The sequence below is a fragment of the Pelodiscus sinensis genome, chromosome 20 (assembly GCF_052426305.1).
Source record: "Pelodiscus sinensis isolate ZL-2025 chromosome 20, ASM5242630v1, whole genome shotgun sequence".
Classification (NCBI taxonomy): Eukaryota; Metazoa; Chordata; order Testudines; family Trionychidae; genus Pelodiscus; species Pelodiscus sinensis.
The window spans coordinates 22138876-22156569 of NC_143071.1; the positions used below are offsets into that span (position 1 = coordinate 22138876).

General features: G+C 52.6%; 1 protein-coding gene across 10 annotated transcripts in view; it reads left to right on the forward strand.

Moving 5' to 3' along the window:
* Positions 1–17694, forward strand: part of GAS7 (growth arrest specific 7) — a 247939-nt gene that overhangs the window by 91055 nt on the left and 139190 nt on the right. Inside the window, exon 1 of one of the 10 annotated variants that reach the window (XM_006122947.5) lies at positions 1567–1695. The exons of the other annotated variants lie outside the window; for them this stretch is intronic. The gene's annotated coding sequence lies outside the window, so the exon portion shown is untranslated. Of the gene's footprint in view, positions 1–1566; positions 1696–17694 lie in introns of those variants that run through there. 10 annotated transcript variants of the gene reach the window in all.

The window sequence follows — 17694 nt, forward strand, 5'->3', positions numbered from 1 at the left end:
GAAGATGATAAAGTACAGTAAGATCTGGTGAGAAACAGCCAAACAAAAAGGGGTCCCATTCAATCACATTATGTCATGGCAGAGAGTTAAAAGGGACAAGTTTTAAAGTGCTTACATACCAGTCTTACCAAATCTGAACAAGTTCTTCCAAGGCCAAAGGATCAGCCACATTCCCAGGTCAATTTATACCTCCAGTCTTACCTAAAAGAGCATGATGTGCCAATCCTTTAGACTCTAAAATATAAAGGTTTATTAATAAAAAGAAAGAAGAGACCTCTGTGGCCTTTTTTATAACCTTGCCCTTTTGGAGGGAATCCCATTGTTTTCTCAGTGTGAATCTTCCTCCCAAAATGGAATTTGTCACCTGTCCAAGTCCTTTTTAGGCACATAGCCATGGCTACCTGCTTCTCTGCAGGTTTGCAGCAGAATTTCTCAGATGTATATCGGCAACACTTAAGGTCCGTTGTTAGAGCAGTATTGCTATTCTCTGGAATAGCCACCCTTCACAATAGGCAGGCAACCCCTCTTGCTGCTTCCCAGAAGCAAATACTTGAAATATCAGTACAGAGCCAAAAATCATAACTTCACACACAAATATCATACAGGCATGTGAATAGTCTAAACATACTCAGCAAACTTAAGCTTTCGCTTGGTCCACTTTGCACAGTTTTTGGAGCAAACACACAACAGTGGGTGTAACAATATTCTGCATGTTCATACTAAAATCTAACAACATCACAGATAATATGGGTAAGATCTGATGAGAAACAGTCAAATGAAAGTGCCATTCAGTCATATCCAGTAATGTCAGACAGTTAAAAGGGGAAGGGTTTTAAAGTTCTTACAGACAAATGCTAGAAGTCTAAATAATAAGACGGGTGAACTAGAGTGCCTCATATTAATGGAGGATATTGATATAATGGGCATCACAGAAACTTGGTGGAATGAGGATAATCAGAGAGAGACAGCAGTACCAAGGTAGGGAATACATTGGAAGGAAAGAATAGGTTGTGTTGATGAGAGAGTGGCACTACATGTGAAAGAAAGCATAGAATCAAATGAAATAAAAATCTTAAATGCATCAAACCGTACCATACAACCTCCAGGGAGGTTGTGGAATCCCCACCTGTGGAGATATTTAAGAGCAGGTTAGATAAATGTCTATCAGGGATGGTCTAGACAGTATTTGGTCCTGCCATGAGGGCAGAGGGCTGGACTTGACCTCTCGAGGTCCCTTCCAGTCCTAGTATTCTATGATTCTATGGATAGTAATTTCATGCTCTAATAATAAGAATTTAGCAGTAGGGACATACTACTCACCTCTTGATCAAGATGGTGGTAGTGATTGTGAAATGCTACAGGAGATTAGAGTCTCCATACAATAATAATAATAAAAAAAGCCTTAATAATAATGGATTTCAACTACAGGTGACCCCCACACTTATGACCTAATTGGTTCCTGGACAACTGTCTTAAGTCATGCTGTCATAAGTCAAACCCTTATTTCCAATAGGCGCAATGTTATAAATGGCGGTTCGATTCCTGGAAACCCATTTCATACCCTAAAAATACCAAAATTGACTACGGAATTGGAGGAAAACTAAATTAAATAGTTCAAATAATGCACAAAAATAACTAAAAAGTGAAGACCGATATGGCGGAGACGTGCGCAGTTAAAGCAGCAGCTGCAGACTGGTGAGTCTGACTGACCTTGTGTGTTTCCTGCTTTGGGATGACGAGTGGAGTCTGCGTCGCATACTGTCGTAAATGCGAGCTGCAGACATAAATTGGGGGGGGTTATGAGTTATCTTGCATGAAAAAAAGTGGTCATAAATGGGGGGGTTCGTAAGTTGGGTGGTTGTAAGTTGGGGGTCCCTGCATCCCCATATTGACTAGGCACATGTCACCTCTGAATAGGATGTAGAGATTTTTTTTGACATCTTTAAATGACTGCTTTTTGGAACAGCTAGTTCTGGGACCCGCAAGAGGAGAGGCAATTCTTGATTTAGTCGTAAGTGGAGCACAGGATGTGGTCCAAAAGGTGAATGTTGCTGAACTGCTTGGAAATAGTGACCACAATATAATTTATAAATTTAACATCCCTGAGGTGGGAAAAATGCCACAGAGGCCAAACACTTTGACATTTAATTTCAGAAAGGGAAACTACACAAAAATGAGGAGGTTAGTTAAACAGGCATTAAAATGTACAGTGCCAAAAGTCTGAGGGGTAGCCACATTAGTCTGTAACTAAAAATTTTTTAACAACAATGGTCCTGTAGCACTTTTGAGACTAACAAAAATATGTATATGGGCACAATCTCTGATGCAGAGGCAGTGGTTTGGGAGGTAATGGGAGTAATCAAGAGTATTAACTAATAAGGCTAGGCTTATTGGTTAATCATATACCCGACTACTCATTTACATCCCTACCAGATAAATTAATGAAAGCTAGGTCCATTAATGGCTATTAGATAGGATGGGCAGGGAGGGTGGCCCTAGTCTCTGTTTGCCAGAAGCTGGGAATGGGTGACAGATGATGGATCAGTTGATGATTTCCTGTTCTGTTCATTCCTTCTGGGGCAGCTGGCATTGGCCACGTTTGGAAGACAGGACACTGAGCTAGATGGACCCTTGGTCTGACTCAGTGTGGCCATTCTTTATTCTTGCGTTCTTACTGTGCCCTCGACTGGGCCTGTCTGGAGGGCTGCCCAGGCAGCCAGAGGGGCCCAGCATGATGTCACAGCCCATGGGCCCAGCTGAGGAATGAGTTCTGTGTCCCCTGTGCTGTGGCCTGGCAGGCCCTTCACAACTTTGGGAAAGTGGCTGGTGCCTCTCTTGGCTGGAGCATCTTCCCAGCACCGAACTACAGCTGAGGTGGCTCTGACTTCTGCAGAGAGCTGGCTTAGTTAAAGCTGCTGCCCCAGGGCCAGGGCAAAACCCTGCAAGAAGAGGAAGTGGAGTACATAAAGCAGGGATGGCAAAAATATGTCCTGCCAAGCCATCAGATCCATCCGGCCACTGTCCTGTGGCCTAGCGGGAACTTTGGGCAAACTCCCAGTGTGCCATGCCCTTGCATACTGCTCAGAATAGCTGGCTTCAGGGGCCATGTATTTGCTGCGCACCTAGGGATAGCCTTTGCTTGCTGCCCCTGCTTCCAATACAGTCTTGCTGCTCCCATTGGCTAGAAACCAGTCAATGGGAGCTGGCTGGAACCTGAGGCAGTGGGTGAAGCTCCCTCCTAGGCGGTCGTGGTGTGCAGAGAGCACATGGGCCCCACGCTGGGCTGCTTTGAGCAGTGTGCAGGGGCATGGCAGGCAGGGAGGTTCCACTAGGCTGCTGGCCAGGAGACGCGTAGGGCAGGGGTTTTCAAACGTGGGTTGTGGACCTGCCAGGAAAAGCCCCTGGCAGGCTGACACAGCATACTCTCCCTGCACTGAACAGGAGGGGGTTAATTCCGTCTTGAGAGAGGAGGAGGCCACACCCTCTTTACCCTACTGTAAAAGACAGCACCTCTGCTCAGTTGGGGCTGGCAGCTGGAGGGAGAGGACATTCCTGGCTGGCACCTGCAAGCCCCAGTGATGGCTCAGACTCTGAGAGCTACCACCCAGGTTGGAGACCCAATGCAGGATTCAGAAGCAGGTGGGAGTAACCAGATCCCAGAGGAAAGAGGGGGGATGGAGATCCACCAGTGCACAGAGACATTGGGAGCAGGAAGCAGCCCAGGGACGGCGATGGCCACAGGGTGAGTGAGCCGCTGTCAGAGAGTCAATGTTTTGTGGCAGCAATTTCCCCGCTCAGTGGCTAGAGCAAGCCACTAACAGGGTCCTGGGCTGGGGTCCAGTGGAGTGGGAGGGCCTGGTCCCCTGTTGCTGGGGGATGTAAAACTTTTCCTTATTTGCTATCCCTTAAAACAGACTTGGACCATTAGGTCGTATTAGAACTATGAAGCAAGGCTGAAGGAATTGGGCTTGTTAGTTTCAAAAAGAGATGTCTGAGAGGGGACTTGATAGCGGTTTTCAGATATCTTTTAGATGGATGTCATGGAGGATGGGGGAAAATTGTTCTCCTTGGCCTCTGATGGTAGGTCAAGAAGCAATGGGCTTAAACTGCAACAAGAGAGGTTTAGGTTGGACATTAGGAAAAACTTCCTAACTGTCAGGGTGGTTAAACACTAGAGTAAGTTGCCCAGGGAGGTTGTGGAATCTTTTATCACTGGAGATATTTAAGAGCAGGTGAGACAGACATCTATCAGGGATGGTCTAGATAGTGCTGGGTCCTGCCATGAGGACGGGGGGGGGGGGAGGACTGAGGGTCTCTTGAGGTCCCTTCCAGTTCTGATGTTCTAACTATGGGCTTGTGCTGCTGTGCTAATAGGAGCGAGTTATATACCTTGGCCATTGGGTCATATTGAGACTATTGAACTGTGCTGCCCTGCTGACTGGGGCAGTTTACAGATTTTGATCATTGTGTCATATTAGGACTATGGACTTGTGCTGCCCTACTAATAGGGGTAAGGAATAGACTTTGACCATTTGGTTGTATTGGGAAAACTGAACTGAGCAGCCCTGCCGCTAGGGGTGAGACGAACACCCTTGTCATGCTCTAGATGAGGTCCTCACCTCAGCCGTGTGACACAGTCCCACAACACTTTGTTTGCTCCATGGCTGCAGAGCTTTAGAGTATCGCAGCTCCCATTGGCTGCAGCTTCCAGCCAAGAGGAGCTTTGCTTGGCAGGTCCGTGATCCAAGTTTGAAAACCCCTGGTATAGGGTAAGCGCCTCTGTGGCGGGGTACCACCCGCCTCTGGCCCCTTTCCCCTGGGGAACAAAGCGCTAACCCCCAGCCTGGGGGCCTAGTCCGCACCCGCAGCAGACCCAGCGGCCTAGTCCAGCACCCGCAGCAGGCCCAGCGGCCTAGTCCCGCACTCGCAGCAGGCCCAGCGGCCTAGTCCCGCACTCGCAGCAGGCCCAGCGGCCTAGTCCCGCACTCGCAGCAGGCCCAGCGGCCTAGTCCCGCACTCGCAGCAGGCCCAGCGGCCTAGTCCCGCACTCGCAGCAGGCCCAGCGGCCTAGTCCAGCACTGCGGGGTGGGGTAGAGGGGTCCGGGCCCTTCCTCTCCACCGGACCCCAACCCAGGGCCCTAATGGTGGTGGGTGGTTCCCACCACCGGCTCAGCGGGGGGTCCTCCCCCAAAACATGCTAAGCCCACTGGGGGGGGGGGGGGGGGGGTTTCCCGGCCCCTTGCCCTGGGTTGCTTCCTACCCCCAATCTGGTAGCCGACGGAGGTCCCACCTGGCGATGCTGGGTTGCCGGCAGCGTCTTCGTCTGACGGGCTTGTCCCTGGGCAGCGGCACCGGGCGTTCTGCAGCGGGGCGGGTGGCCACCGGGCGTCGGTGTTGAGGGCGGGCTCGCCCCGGGGCTGGTGGCAGAAGCAGCAGCGCCTCCTCCGGCTCTGGATCTGGATCTGGCGGCAGGTCCGGCGGCAGGCCTGCAGCTTGGGCCGGAGCTCCTGCCTCCCCAGCGTCCTGCCTCAACTGAGCAGCCCAGCAGTCTTTTATAGCGAGGCTGAACTTCGAGCATGCCCAGTAGGGCTGTGGGGGAGGGGCGTGTTCTGCCCAATAAATGGGCTCCCTTTCCTCCTGCTCAGTGCGGGGCAAGTTAGCCCCGTCACACACCTCCCCCCTTAAAAGGTTTCTTTCCGGTGGCTCCTCCTTAGGAGCTATGCGCGAAAGAAAATCTGCATTGCCGTGCGCCTTCCCGGGTCTGTGTGCCACTTGAAACGAATACGGCTGCAAGGCTAGGTACTAGCGCATGATACGCGCATTGGTGTCTTTCATAGTTTGCAGCCACCTTAAAGGGGCGTGATCCGTCACTACCAAAAAAGTACTCCCCAGCAAATAATACCTTAGTGCGTCCACCGCCCACTTCACGGCCAGTGCCTCCCTCTCTATGGTGGAGTACCGGGTTTCCCTCGGGTACAACTTGCGGCTTAAGTATAGTAGCGGGTGTTCTACTCCTTCTATCTCCTGGGATAGTACGGCCCCGAGGCCTACCTCGGAAGCATCCGTCTGTAGGATGAAGGGTTTGGCAAAATCCGGCTGGGCTAGTACCGGTCCCCGGGTAAGGTGGTCCCTCAAGGTTTGAAACGCACTCTCGCACGCTGCTGACCACTCTACCCGCCGCGGGTGTTGGTTTTTGGTCAGGTCCGTCGGGGGGGCTGTTATGGTGGAAAAGTTAGGGACAAAGCGCCGGTAATAGCCCACCAACCCTAGGAACTGCCTCACCTGCCGTTTCGTGGTGGGAGCGGGGTATTCTCGGAGGGCCTGAATTTTGTCTATTACGGGTTTCACCTGTCCCTTCCCCACCGTATACCCCAAGTAGGTTACCTCTTCTTTCCCTAGGTGACACTTGGCCGGGTTTGCTGTTAACCTGGCTTCCCCTAGGGCCCTCAATACCTCCTCTAAGTGGGTTAGATGTTCCTCCCATCTTTCGCTGTACACAATAATATCATCGATGTACGCCGCTGCATACGCATTGTGGGGTGCCAAGACTTGATCCATCAGCCGCTGAAATGTGGCAGCGGCTCCATGTAGTCCGAAAGGCATCATCGTAAATTGGTAGAGCCCAAAAGGGGTTGGGAATGCTGTTTTGGCTTTCGTCCTCGGTGTCAACGGGATTTGCCAATATCCTTTAGTGAGGTCCAGGGTCGAAATATATCTGGCCCTCCCCAGGCGTTCTAATAGTACATCTACCCGGGGCATGGGGTAGGCATCGAACTGGGAGATGGCGTTCACCTTGCGGAAGTCAATGCAAAACCTCACTGAGCCATTGGGCTTGGGGACCAGCACTATGGGGCTCCTCCACTCGCTTCGGGATTCTTCCACCACCCCTAGGGCCAACATTTCTTTTAGTTCTTGGCGCACGGTGTCCCACATCTTCCTGGGCAGGGGGCGGTGATTATCCCGTACTTTCTGCCCCGGTTTTGTGGCAATGTGGTGACTAATTAACGGGGTCCTTCCTGGTTTAGCGGACAATACATGTGGGAATCGTGCTATGAGTTCTTGTAGCTGTTGCTGTTGTCCCTCCTTTAGGTCTTGCCCGACATCTACCTGGGGGTTCTCCATCGAGGCTCCCACTTGTGGTCCCAACTCGTCCTCTGGGGGGAAGGGGGTGATCATCATTGCTTCCCTCTCCTTCCAGGCCTTCAGGAGGTTTACATGGTACACCCGTAAATCTTTCCGCCGCCCTGGTAGCCTCACCTCGTAGTCGACTGGCCCGACCTTCCGCACGACTTCGAAGGGTCCTTGCCACTTTGCTAATAGCTTGGTCTCCGAGGAGGGCAATAAGAGTAACACCCGATCCCCGGGTTGAAAGATCCGCATCTTCGCCTTCTGGTTGTAGTGGTGTGCTTGCGTTTCCTGCGCCGTCCGCGGGTTCTCTTGGGCTAGCCGGCCCAATTCTTCTAGCCGCTCCCGTAGCTGTAACACGTAGTGGATGGTCCCCCTCTCTTGTCCCTCCCAAGTCTCTCTCAGTAAGTCCAGAATTCCCCGCGGTCGTCGGCCATACAATAATTCGAATGGGGAAAATCCCGTGGAGGCTTGGGGGACCTCCCTCACAGCGAAGAGAAGAGCTGGCAGCCACCTGTCCCACTGTCGCGGGTCGTCGTCGACGAATTTCCGCAGCATTGACTTCAGCGTCCTGTTGAACCGTTCCACCAGCCCGTCTGTCTGGGGGTGGTACACAGAGGTTCTCAGGGAATGAATGTTCAGTAGGCGGCACAACTCCGTTATCAGCTTGGATGTTACGTTAGTTCTTCTTCGGGTAGTCCCCGTGGGTGCTCCACTTCTAGTGTCGGGCTGGTCCCGGCACCGCAAATCGGAGCTTTAACAGAGCTGTGTGTGTGTGTGTGTGTCGGGCAGCGCGCGTGCACTCCCGTTTCGCGCCTTTCATCTACCGCGCGCTGCCCGGCTCCCGCCAGTTCTTCTCATCCGCCTTGGGTCACAGACGGAGCTTCCCTACTCTCTCCTCAAAATTTCCCCCTTCTTCCCTTCAGCTGTTTGCCGTGGGGAAGCCCCATAACTTTTACTGTATGAATATATACTGCCTCTAGCCCCGTTGGCAGACGCGGTTTAAAAAAAAAAAAAAAAAAAGAGAAATAAAGAAAGAAGAAAGGAAAGAGTATACTGAGAAAGAGCAGTGCTATATATAGATATACACCGTTGGCGTTTTTTCTGTTGCCTGCTCTGGTTTAAAAAAAAAAAAAAAAAAGAAGAGAAAAAAGGAAGGAAATAAAGTTTAAACAGAAAGAAAGTAACACGGAGTAACCAGGGATGCATACAAGCGGCTGCTCTTAGCAGGCGGTAACACTCAGTCCCCACAACTCAAAATGCCGGGCTCCCCCGGCTTCAAGAAATGTGAAGGCTGTGCTGAACCAATGCAGGTGTCAGATGGACACTCGGCTTGCATTCGCTGCCTTGGGGAGACTCACATCCCCCAAAAGTGCTCCCACTGTGCCAGCCTGACGACTAGAGCCCGCAAGGAGCGGGAACGTCGTTTAAAGGAGATCCTGTTTGATAAGGCTCTCATGCCTTCCACTGCCTCAGGATCCTCTGCCTCTGACCCCACGACTGATAAGCGGAAGGCTCCTTCTGAGGCTTTGCCCTCATCAAAAAAGAGGAAAGCCTCTCCTGCTCACTCCCTGCCAGCTGCTCCGCAGTCGCGGGTAAGCGCAGGTGACAAGCCGGGCACTTCTCGTTCGAGGGTAACCCGCGCTCCATCAGTCAATAAGCCGGCCGGCACTTCAGAGTCTCATCAGCCCACTGCTCGGGATCCTCACCCGGCACCGGGGCTTCTTAAAGAGACAGACGCAGCGGCACCAGTTGTATCATCGGTGCCGGCTGCTGAAGGGCTTTTAACCACGGCCCCCCACAGGGAGCTGTCCTCAGCACCGGCAGGGGATCAGCGTGCTCATACTCAGATGCCTGCTTCACAGCCCTTAACCCTCGCCTCAGGCCATTCCTTCATCAATGGGCCACCATTACCTCGGACCGATGGGTCCTAGAGGTCATATCGTCGGGCCTGACAATCCCGTTCGCATCAATCCCTCCGACCACTCCTCCCACCCCATCCCTTCTCAGGGACCCGTCTCATGGGGCCGCTCTTCGAGAAGAGGTTCTTCACCTACTCGAGATCGGAGCCATAGAGAGAGTACCCGACGAATTCCGAGGCAAAGGGTTCTACTCCAGGTATTTCCTGGTTCCCAAAAAGTCCGGAGGGTGGAGACCGATCCTGGATCTGAGGGGTCTGAACCGTTTTATCCGAAAGCAGCGCTTCGAAATGACCACCCTGGCCAAGATCATGCCAGCACTAAACAGAGGAGACTGGTTCGCAGTCCTGGATTTGCAAGACGCATATTTCCATGTAACGATTCACATAGCCCACAGGCGTTTTCTCAGATTCGTAGTGGGCGACGATCATTTTCAGTACAGGGTTCTGCCTTTCGGCCTCATTTCGGCCCCAAGGGTGTTCTCCAAGACACTAGCGGTAGTGGCTGCCCATCTTCGAAGGATAGGAGTCGTTATCTTTCCCTACCTCGACGATTGCCTCATCAAGGCGCGCACCCAGTTAGAGGCTCACCACATGGTAGTCGCAACTCAGGAGTTGTTCGACTCCCTTGGCCTTATCGTGAACACTCAAAAATCGCGCCCACTACCTACACAGATTTTAACCTTCATAGGAGCGCGTCTCGACTCCCAGTCGGAAAGAGTCCACCTTCCACTCGAGCGTTTTCAAGTAATGCAAGATCTGATAAAAACAGTTTTGCACGCTCCAATGCTCCCGGTACGCGTATGTCTCCAGCTTCTGGGACATATGGCTTCCACGACAATCATAGTGCGCCATTCAAGACTGCACCTCAGGTGTCTGCAGCATTGGCTAAGCACGGTTTACAAGCCTACCGACCACAGCATTCGCAAAACTGTAGTACTTCCAGTACATGTCAAGGACTCCCTAGTATGGTGGACGAATCACAACAACACGTTGTCAGGAGTTCCCTTCCATGCACCACAACCGTCACGAGAGATAACCACAGATGCTTCTCTCATCGGCTGGGGTGCCCACATGGGCACAAAAACAGTTCAGGGTCGTTGGTCCACTATGGAGATGATGCTCCATATCAATCTTCTCGAGCTTCGAGCCGTGTTTCATGCCTGCAAACACTTCAAGGTATACATAAAAGGTACTGTCACCAGAATTCTCACGGACAACGTAGTCGCAATGTACTACGTAAACAGACAGGGGGGTGCCCGATCCCGCTCACTTTGTGCGGAGGCGATCCGTCTCTGGAAATGGTGCATTCGAAACAACATCTCTATAGTTGCGTCATACTTACCGGGTGTGAACAATACCACAGCCGATGCACTGAGCAGGTATTTCCCCCAGGACCACGAGTGGGTGATCCGCACAGATGTCCTCTTAAGTCTCTTCCATCAGTGGGGGTTTCCGACGATAGATCTCTTTGCAACACGTGCCAACGCAAAATGCAGAGCTTACTGTTCCAGAGCGGGAGTGGGACCTCACTTGCTGGGAGACGCATTCCTCCTTCCCTGGGGCACATCACTCTTGTATGCATTCCCCCCTGTTGTACTCATTCCCAGAGTACTCGAGAAGGTTGTGATGGACAGGGCACGAGTGATACTTATAGCCCCAGCCTGGCCCAGGCAGCCATGGTACTCAACCCTTCGGCAGCTCTCTGTACGAGCACCGCGCCGACTGCCTTGCCTACCAGATTTGCTGACACAACAGAGAGGCTCACTGCGTCACCCGAAGCTGGACACTCTGCACCTCACTGCATGGATGGTACATGGTTCAGCGAGTCCGAGAATCTTTGTTCGGATCAAGTGAAGCGTGTTCTCCTGCACAGCAGGAGAGATTCCACCAGGAAAACCTACCTGTCAAAGTGGTCCAGATTTGTACGATGGTGTGCTCCTAAACTCCTGGATCCCTTGCTTTCGCCGATGCATGTCTTATTGGACTATGTCCTTCAGCTGCAGGTAACCGGACTAGCCATTTCATCACTTAAGGTCCACATAGCAGCAATAGCCGCTTTTCACTACCCCGTTGAAGGCAAGTCGGTTTTTTCTCACCCCATGATGGCTAGATTTCTCAGAGGATTGGCTAACCTCAACTCACCACGGAGACCTCCGCCACCTGTATGGAGTCTTGACCTGGTTCTCGATGTCCTCACTGGGCCACCGTTTGAACCGCTGGCCATGGTACCGCTACCGATGCTTACGATGAAGGTACTTTTTCTTCTGGCTATAACATCAGCACGCAGGGTGAGCGAGTTATCCGCACTAATGTCAACACCTCCCTATACAGTCTTCAACCCGGAATCAGTGATACTGAGGTCTCATCCAGCCTTTCTACCTAAAGTCTGTACGGAATTTCACATAAACGAACCAATTGTTTTGCCATGTTTCTTCCCAAAACCGCACGCATCTCAGCGAGACGCTCTCCTGCATACGCTCGATGTCCGCAGAGCCCTGGCTTTCTATATAGACAGAACCCGTACTTTACGTAAGACGGACCGCCTCTTTATTTCAACATCGGGCTCTTCTAAGGGCAAGTCCTTATCCGCCCAGCGCATTTCCAAGCTGGTTGTCTCTTGTATCACGACGTGCTATACTATCCGTAAGAAGTCTCTCACCTCGCAACCTAGAGCTCACTCAACACGAGCAGTCGCTGCGTCTACAGCTTTCGTGAAAGGTGTCCCTCTTCGTGACATCTGCCGTGCTGCGACTTGGTCTTCAAATTCTACCTTTTCAAGACATTATGCAATTGTTCAGCACTTCACCACTGACTCAGCAGTAGCCTTGGCAGTGTTGCCTACTGCTCGGAATACCGATTCCGAAACACACGTTTAGCCGAGATTACTGCTTCGGAGTCACCAGAAGTGGAGCACCCACGGGGACTACCCGAAGAAGAAAAGGAAGTTACTCACTTCGTGCAGTAACGATCGTTCTTCGAGGTGTGTCCCCGTGGGTGCTCCACGACCCGCCCTCCTCCCTGCTTCGGAATCTTGTTTTTCTGTCTTTCAGATAGGCGGTGAGATGAACTGGCGGGAGCCGGGCAGCGCGCGGTAGATGAAAGGCGCGAAACGGAAGTGCACGCGCGCTGCCCGACCACACACACACACACACAGCTCTGTTAAAGCTCCGATTTGCGGCGCCGGGACCAGCCCGACACCAGAAGTGGAGCACCCACGGGGACACACCTCGAAGAACGATCGTTACTGCACGAAGTGAGTAACTTCCTTTTCCCTGGTCTGTTAGGATTGTCTTCGGGAGACCCACCCGGGCGAACACCTTTAAAAGTTCATCGGCGATGGCGCGAGCTGTCGTGACCCGGAGGGGGATCGCCTCTGGGTATTGGGTGGCGTAATCCACAATGACCAGAATGTACTTGTTCTTATTAGCGCTTCGCTCCAGCGGCCCGACCAAGTCCAACCCTATGCGTTCAAAGGGTGTCCCTACCACGGGCAGAGGGATCAACGGGGCTTGGGGGACTCCTCCGGGGCTAGCCCGCTGGCATTCGGGGCATGATGCACAATAGGCCCTCACCGCATGATGTATTCCTGGCCAGAAGAATCGCTGGGCTAGTCTGCACAACGTCTTTTCCCAGCCAAGGTGGCCTGCCCAGGGCACATCATGGGCCAATCGCAACACCGTCGTCCGAAGCCGCTGGGGTACCAGCAGCTGGCAGATCTCGGTTTGGGTCTGCGGGTCTTGGGTCAGGCGGTACAACAAATCACCCCGTATCTCGAACCTCGGACCTTGGGCCCCCCCCGAGGTGGCCTGGTCCGTCGACTCGGGTCTTCCCGCCTGCTCCCAGGCCCGGCTGAGGGTCGGGTCGTTCCTTTGTTCCTCTAGGAAATCTCCCTGCAGGGCGAAAGCTGTTTCTTGGGGATCTATGGGGGGGGGCGTCTGTTCGAGAGGGTTGTGGGACTCCCCCCCGGCCCCCCTTGAGGTCCCTTCCCCGGGGTCTTCTTCCATCGGCAGTTCTGTTAGCGCTGCCTGTGGCTGTTCTGGGCCTCCCTCCCCGGGGTCCCCTCGCCTGTAGCCCTGTAGTAGGGTCCAAAAGTGGGGCCAGTCCCGCCCCACAACCACGGGGTAAGCCAGTCGGGGGACTACCCCTACGCTGCACATCTCTTCATGCGCCCCGATCGCTAGCTTCACCTTAGCGGTGGGGTACGTCCTTACCTCCCCGTGGATACACTGCATTCTCACCGGGGGCCCCCATTGCTCTGGGTCGCCAACTATGTCTTCTTCTATCAGCGTCTGTCCACAACCCGTATCCACCAAGGCTGTGGTCTCCTCCCCTTGCACCTTAACTGGGATGAGTATCTTTGTCTCCCCTTCTTTCTGCGGTTGCACCCCCGCTACTAGTACTTGCCCATAGCTACAGGCCCTGGGGGTGCCCCTCTCTTTCCCGGGGTCTCCCTGGCGGCTCCCTGGGCGGCCTGTCACCCTCAGGGCTCCCCCGCCAACCCAGAGCCCTTTCAATAGGGCTACCGCCTGCCCCAACGTCTTGGGCCCCTGTCGCCGGATCCACTCCCGGTCCTCCTTGGGCAAACCGTTCAGGAGCTGCCCCACAGCCTCCCTATTACCTTTCCGGGGGCCCATCTTCCCCCAGGCCCCCTCGAGCACCTGCCCGACTAAATCCTGCCCCTTTTCTCCTTTTTTTTTTTTAAAGCACCCCTAAAAAAAAAGAAACCCCTCTCTGCATCCCCTTTTACTCAAGGGGGGGGGATTGATGCCCACATTCTCCACCAGTTGTGGCGGGGTACCACCCACCTCTGGCCCCTTTCCCCTGGGGAACAAAGCGCTAACCCCCAGCCTGGGGGCCTAGTCCGCACCCGCAGCAGGCCCAGCGGCCTAGTCCAGCACTCGCAGCAGGCCCAGCGGCCTAGTCCCGCACTCGCAGCAGGCCCAGCGGCCTAGTCCCGCACTCGCAGCAGGCCCAGCGGCCTAGTCCCGCACTCGCAGCAAGCCCAGCGGCCTAGTCCCGCACTGCGGGGTGGGGTAGGGGGGTCGGGGCCCTCCCTCTCCACCAGACCCCAACCCAGGGCCCTGATAGTGGTGGGTGGTTCCCACCACTGGCTCAGTGGGGGATCCTCCCCCAAAACATGCTAAGCCCACTGGGGGGGGGGGGGGGAGTTTCCCGGCCCCTTGCCCTGGGTTGCTTCCTACCCCCAATCTGGTAGCCGACGGAGGTCCCACCTGGCGATGCTGGGTTGCCGGCAGCGTCTTCGTCCGACGGGCTTGTCCCTGGGGCAGCGGCACCGGGCGTTCTGCAGCGGGGCGGGTGGCCACCGGGCGTCGGTGTTGAGGGCGGGCTCGCCCCGGGGCTGGTGGCAGAAGCAGCAGCGCCTCCTCCGGCTCTGGATCTGGATCTGGCGGCAGGTCCGGCGGCGGGCCTGCAGCTTGGGCCGGAGCTCCTGCCTCCCCAGCGTCCTGCCTCAACTGAGCAGCCCAGCAGTCTTTTATAGCGAGGCTGCACTTCGAGCATGCCCAGTAGGGCTGTGGGGGAGGGGCGTGTTCTGCCCAATAAATGGGCTCCCCTTCCTCCTGCTCAGTGTGGGGCAGGTTAGCCCCGTCACAGCCTCCCAGCCAGAGCCTTCTGCTGGCACCCCACCTTCTTCTGCACCCCATGGTCATAAATCAAACCACCTGCACCCCTTCCTGCACCTCTGCCTCAGGTGACACTCCCCTCCCAGATCCTGCAACCCCACCTACACTCCTCATTGAGGTCAGAATCTTCTCCTGCACCCATACCCTCCCAGATTCTGCATCTCCCTCCTGTATCCCAATCTATTGCCTCAGGTCGCAACCCCCTCCAACACCCTACTCCTTCCCAGACACCCCCCCAAACCCTCTCCTGCACCCCAGTCCTCTGTCCTGAGCTCCCTTCTGCACCCAACCTCCATCTCAGACCTGCATCTCCTCCATTAATATCATGGAAGATATTACCAAATATCTTCATGGACCACTTACCAAATTCTTGACAAAGCTCTGACTGGGATGATTTAGTTGGGGTTGGTCCTGCTTTGACCAGGGGTTGGACTAGATGTCTCCTGAGGTCTCTTCCAAATCTCATCTTCTGTGATGTACACAAGCACGTACCTCATAAACATCTATCCATAAACTACAGAATAATTGAAATCATGTATTTCTGCCACCAGAGGGGGAAAGGGCTTGTCTCTCTGAACTGTTGGTGGTAGGCAGGGGAGTATATCTAACCTGCACTAGTCTGCTATGCACTAATTATCTGGCCCCTGCTATTGCACTCTAAATGGGCCTATGTGGATTTTGATCTTCCCTGCTTTGAAATTAGTGATTTTTTTTAGTGTGCGGCAGCAGGGACATGGCCACTGAATATAGGGCAGGCTAGATCAGGGTACATTTACATCGAAGTTTTCTGGTACATGTTAGAATAGATTAAGCATGTGAAAGAGTAACCAGTTAACTGGTTACCCATTAGCATCACCCTTTCTTAGGCTTAATGGGTAATGGTTAACCAACATCCAGGAACAGTTCCCCATCTGCCCACCACGGGTGGAGGGCTGATTCAGCTCTGCCGGTCCCACTGAGCTGTGGGCTGGGGTGGGAGCTGGCAGCCCTGTGCTGTTGGGGGCTGCTTCAGCTGGGCTAGAGTGGTATCCCACCATCCTGGTTAATCGGTTAACCTGCTAAATTTACGGTTTAACCAGTTAACTGATTAAATGGGATTTTACACCCTGGCTACGTCTACACTGGCCCCTTTTCCGGAAGGGGCATGTAAATTTCATGAGTCGTCGTAGGGAAATCCGCGGGGGATTTAAATATCCCCCGCGGCATTTAAATAAAAATGTCCGCCGCTTTTTTCCGGCTTTTAAAAAAGCCAGAAAAGAGCGTCTACACTGGCCCCGGTCCTCCGGAAAAAGCACCCTTTTCCGGAGGCTCTTATTCCTACTTCGAAGTAGGAATAAGAGCCTCCGGAAAAGGGCGCTTTTTCCGGAGGATCGGGGCCAGTGTAGACGCTCTTTTCCGGCTTTTTTAAAAGCCGGAAAAAAGCGGCGGACATTTTTATTTAAATGCCGCGGGGGATATTTAAATCCCCCGCGGATTTCCCTACGACGACTCATGAAATTTACATGCCCCTTCCGGAAAAGGGGCCAGTGTAGACGTAGCCCCTTAGTATATAAACCTGAAGATGCAGAGGCTTTTGGGAGCCAGGGCCAAACCCAAGTATCTGAGTCACACTGGGCAGGGGATAGTGAAGATCTGAAGGCATGGGGAGCTTTATAATAATAACAAGGGGGATGACAGTGTTTGTGTAGGGACTAGATGCCTTCATTATTATTGCTATAAGATCACGGGGGATTGTTACATTGTTGCTCAATGAGGAATCTGCTCCCTTGTAAAATGACTGCTGTGCTTTGTCCTCTTCTCTTCCTTCCCTTCCTACTTTTTCTGCTTTTCTCCTTGTTTTCTATCCTCCATGTTCCTTCTGCATTTCTTCACTGCAAACTCCCACTTGCCACTTATAGAGAGTTACTGCCAGTTCACATAATGCAGAGATTATAATGCCAGACAGCTTCCCTCTGAAATGACACATTCAGGAGTGGGTCTGATCTGTGGGGCATTCTCCTTTGTGAAAGTTAGGACCAGATCAAATTATTCCCCAGCTCCTCCATGAGTCCTGACTCTGAGATAGACACAGGGCTTTATCTAGGGGTCAGTGAATTCTGCTTGCTTTGTCGTACACTAAGTCCTATTGGACAATGTTTAAAAAAAAGTCCTGCATTTTGCTTCAGCTACACCAGACTAACACAGCTACATTTCTATTACTAAAAAAAAGAACCTATTCAAGAAATAATGTGGAGATAAATTAATAAATATTAAAAACTTGAAATTTCAATTAAATCTGACTAAGTCTCTCTGTTTACCAAGGCCAGTTACGGTCTCCTTTCATGGTCTATGCAGTCTGAACAATCTGACGTTTAACAGCAGAAATTGTTAGTACCTTAAATTGCCATAGTATTACCACATCCTATTAGAATGATCACAGACCAATTTAAATCTAACCCTTTTGCAAGGCTTTTGCAAACTCCATGTCACTAGTAGTGCTGAGGGTTCTGAGATGTCATGTGCAGATGTGTGCTGGACCAAAAGTTCCTTCTTGAGGTTTGTCTATATTTTAAACTAGAGTGCTGCCATGGCAGAAGTGCTGGGAGAGAAGTCTGTGTAAATCACCTCCATGAGGGATATAGCTAACCGTGCTGGGAGCATAGCTGTAGAGCAGGTTACACTGGCGCTTTACAACATTGTAATTTGCTGCACTCAGGGTGTGCGTGCGTGCGCTTTTACACCCCTGAGCCAGAAAGTTGTAGCACAGTAAAGTTCCAGTGTAGACTAAGGTCAAGTTTACACTGGTAAGTTACAGTGCAGGAAATGGGCTCCTAGCACTGTAATTCCTGAGCTGTTCACACTGGCAAGGTACTTGGTGTGTACTAATTCCGTAGTTACTGCATTCCAGGTAAACCCTCTTGATGAGAAGCGTAGAGCTTGCTGAGCTTTGGATTCAGTACTGGAGGCCAGTGTGGAAACTTGAATTGTTTGTTGCCTTTTGACTGGCTTCCTGAAATGGCCTATAAT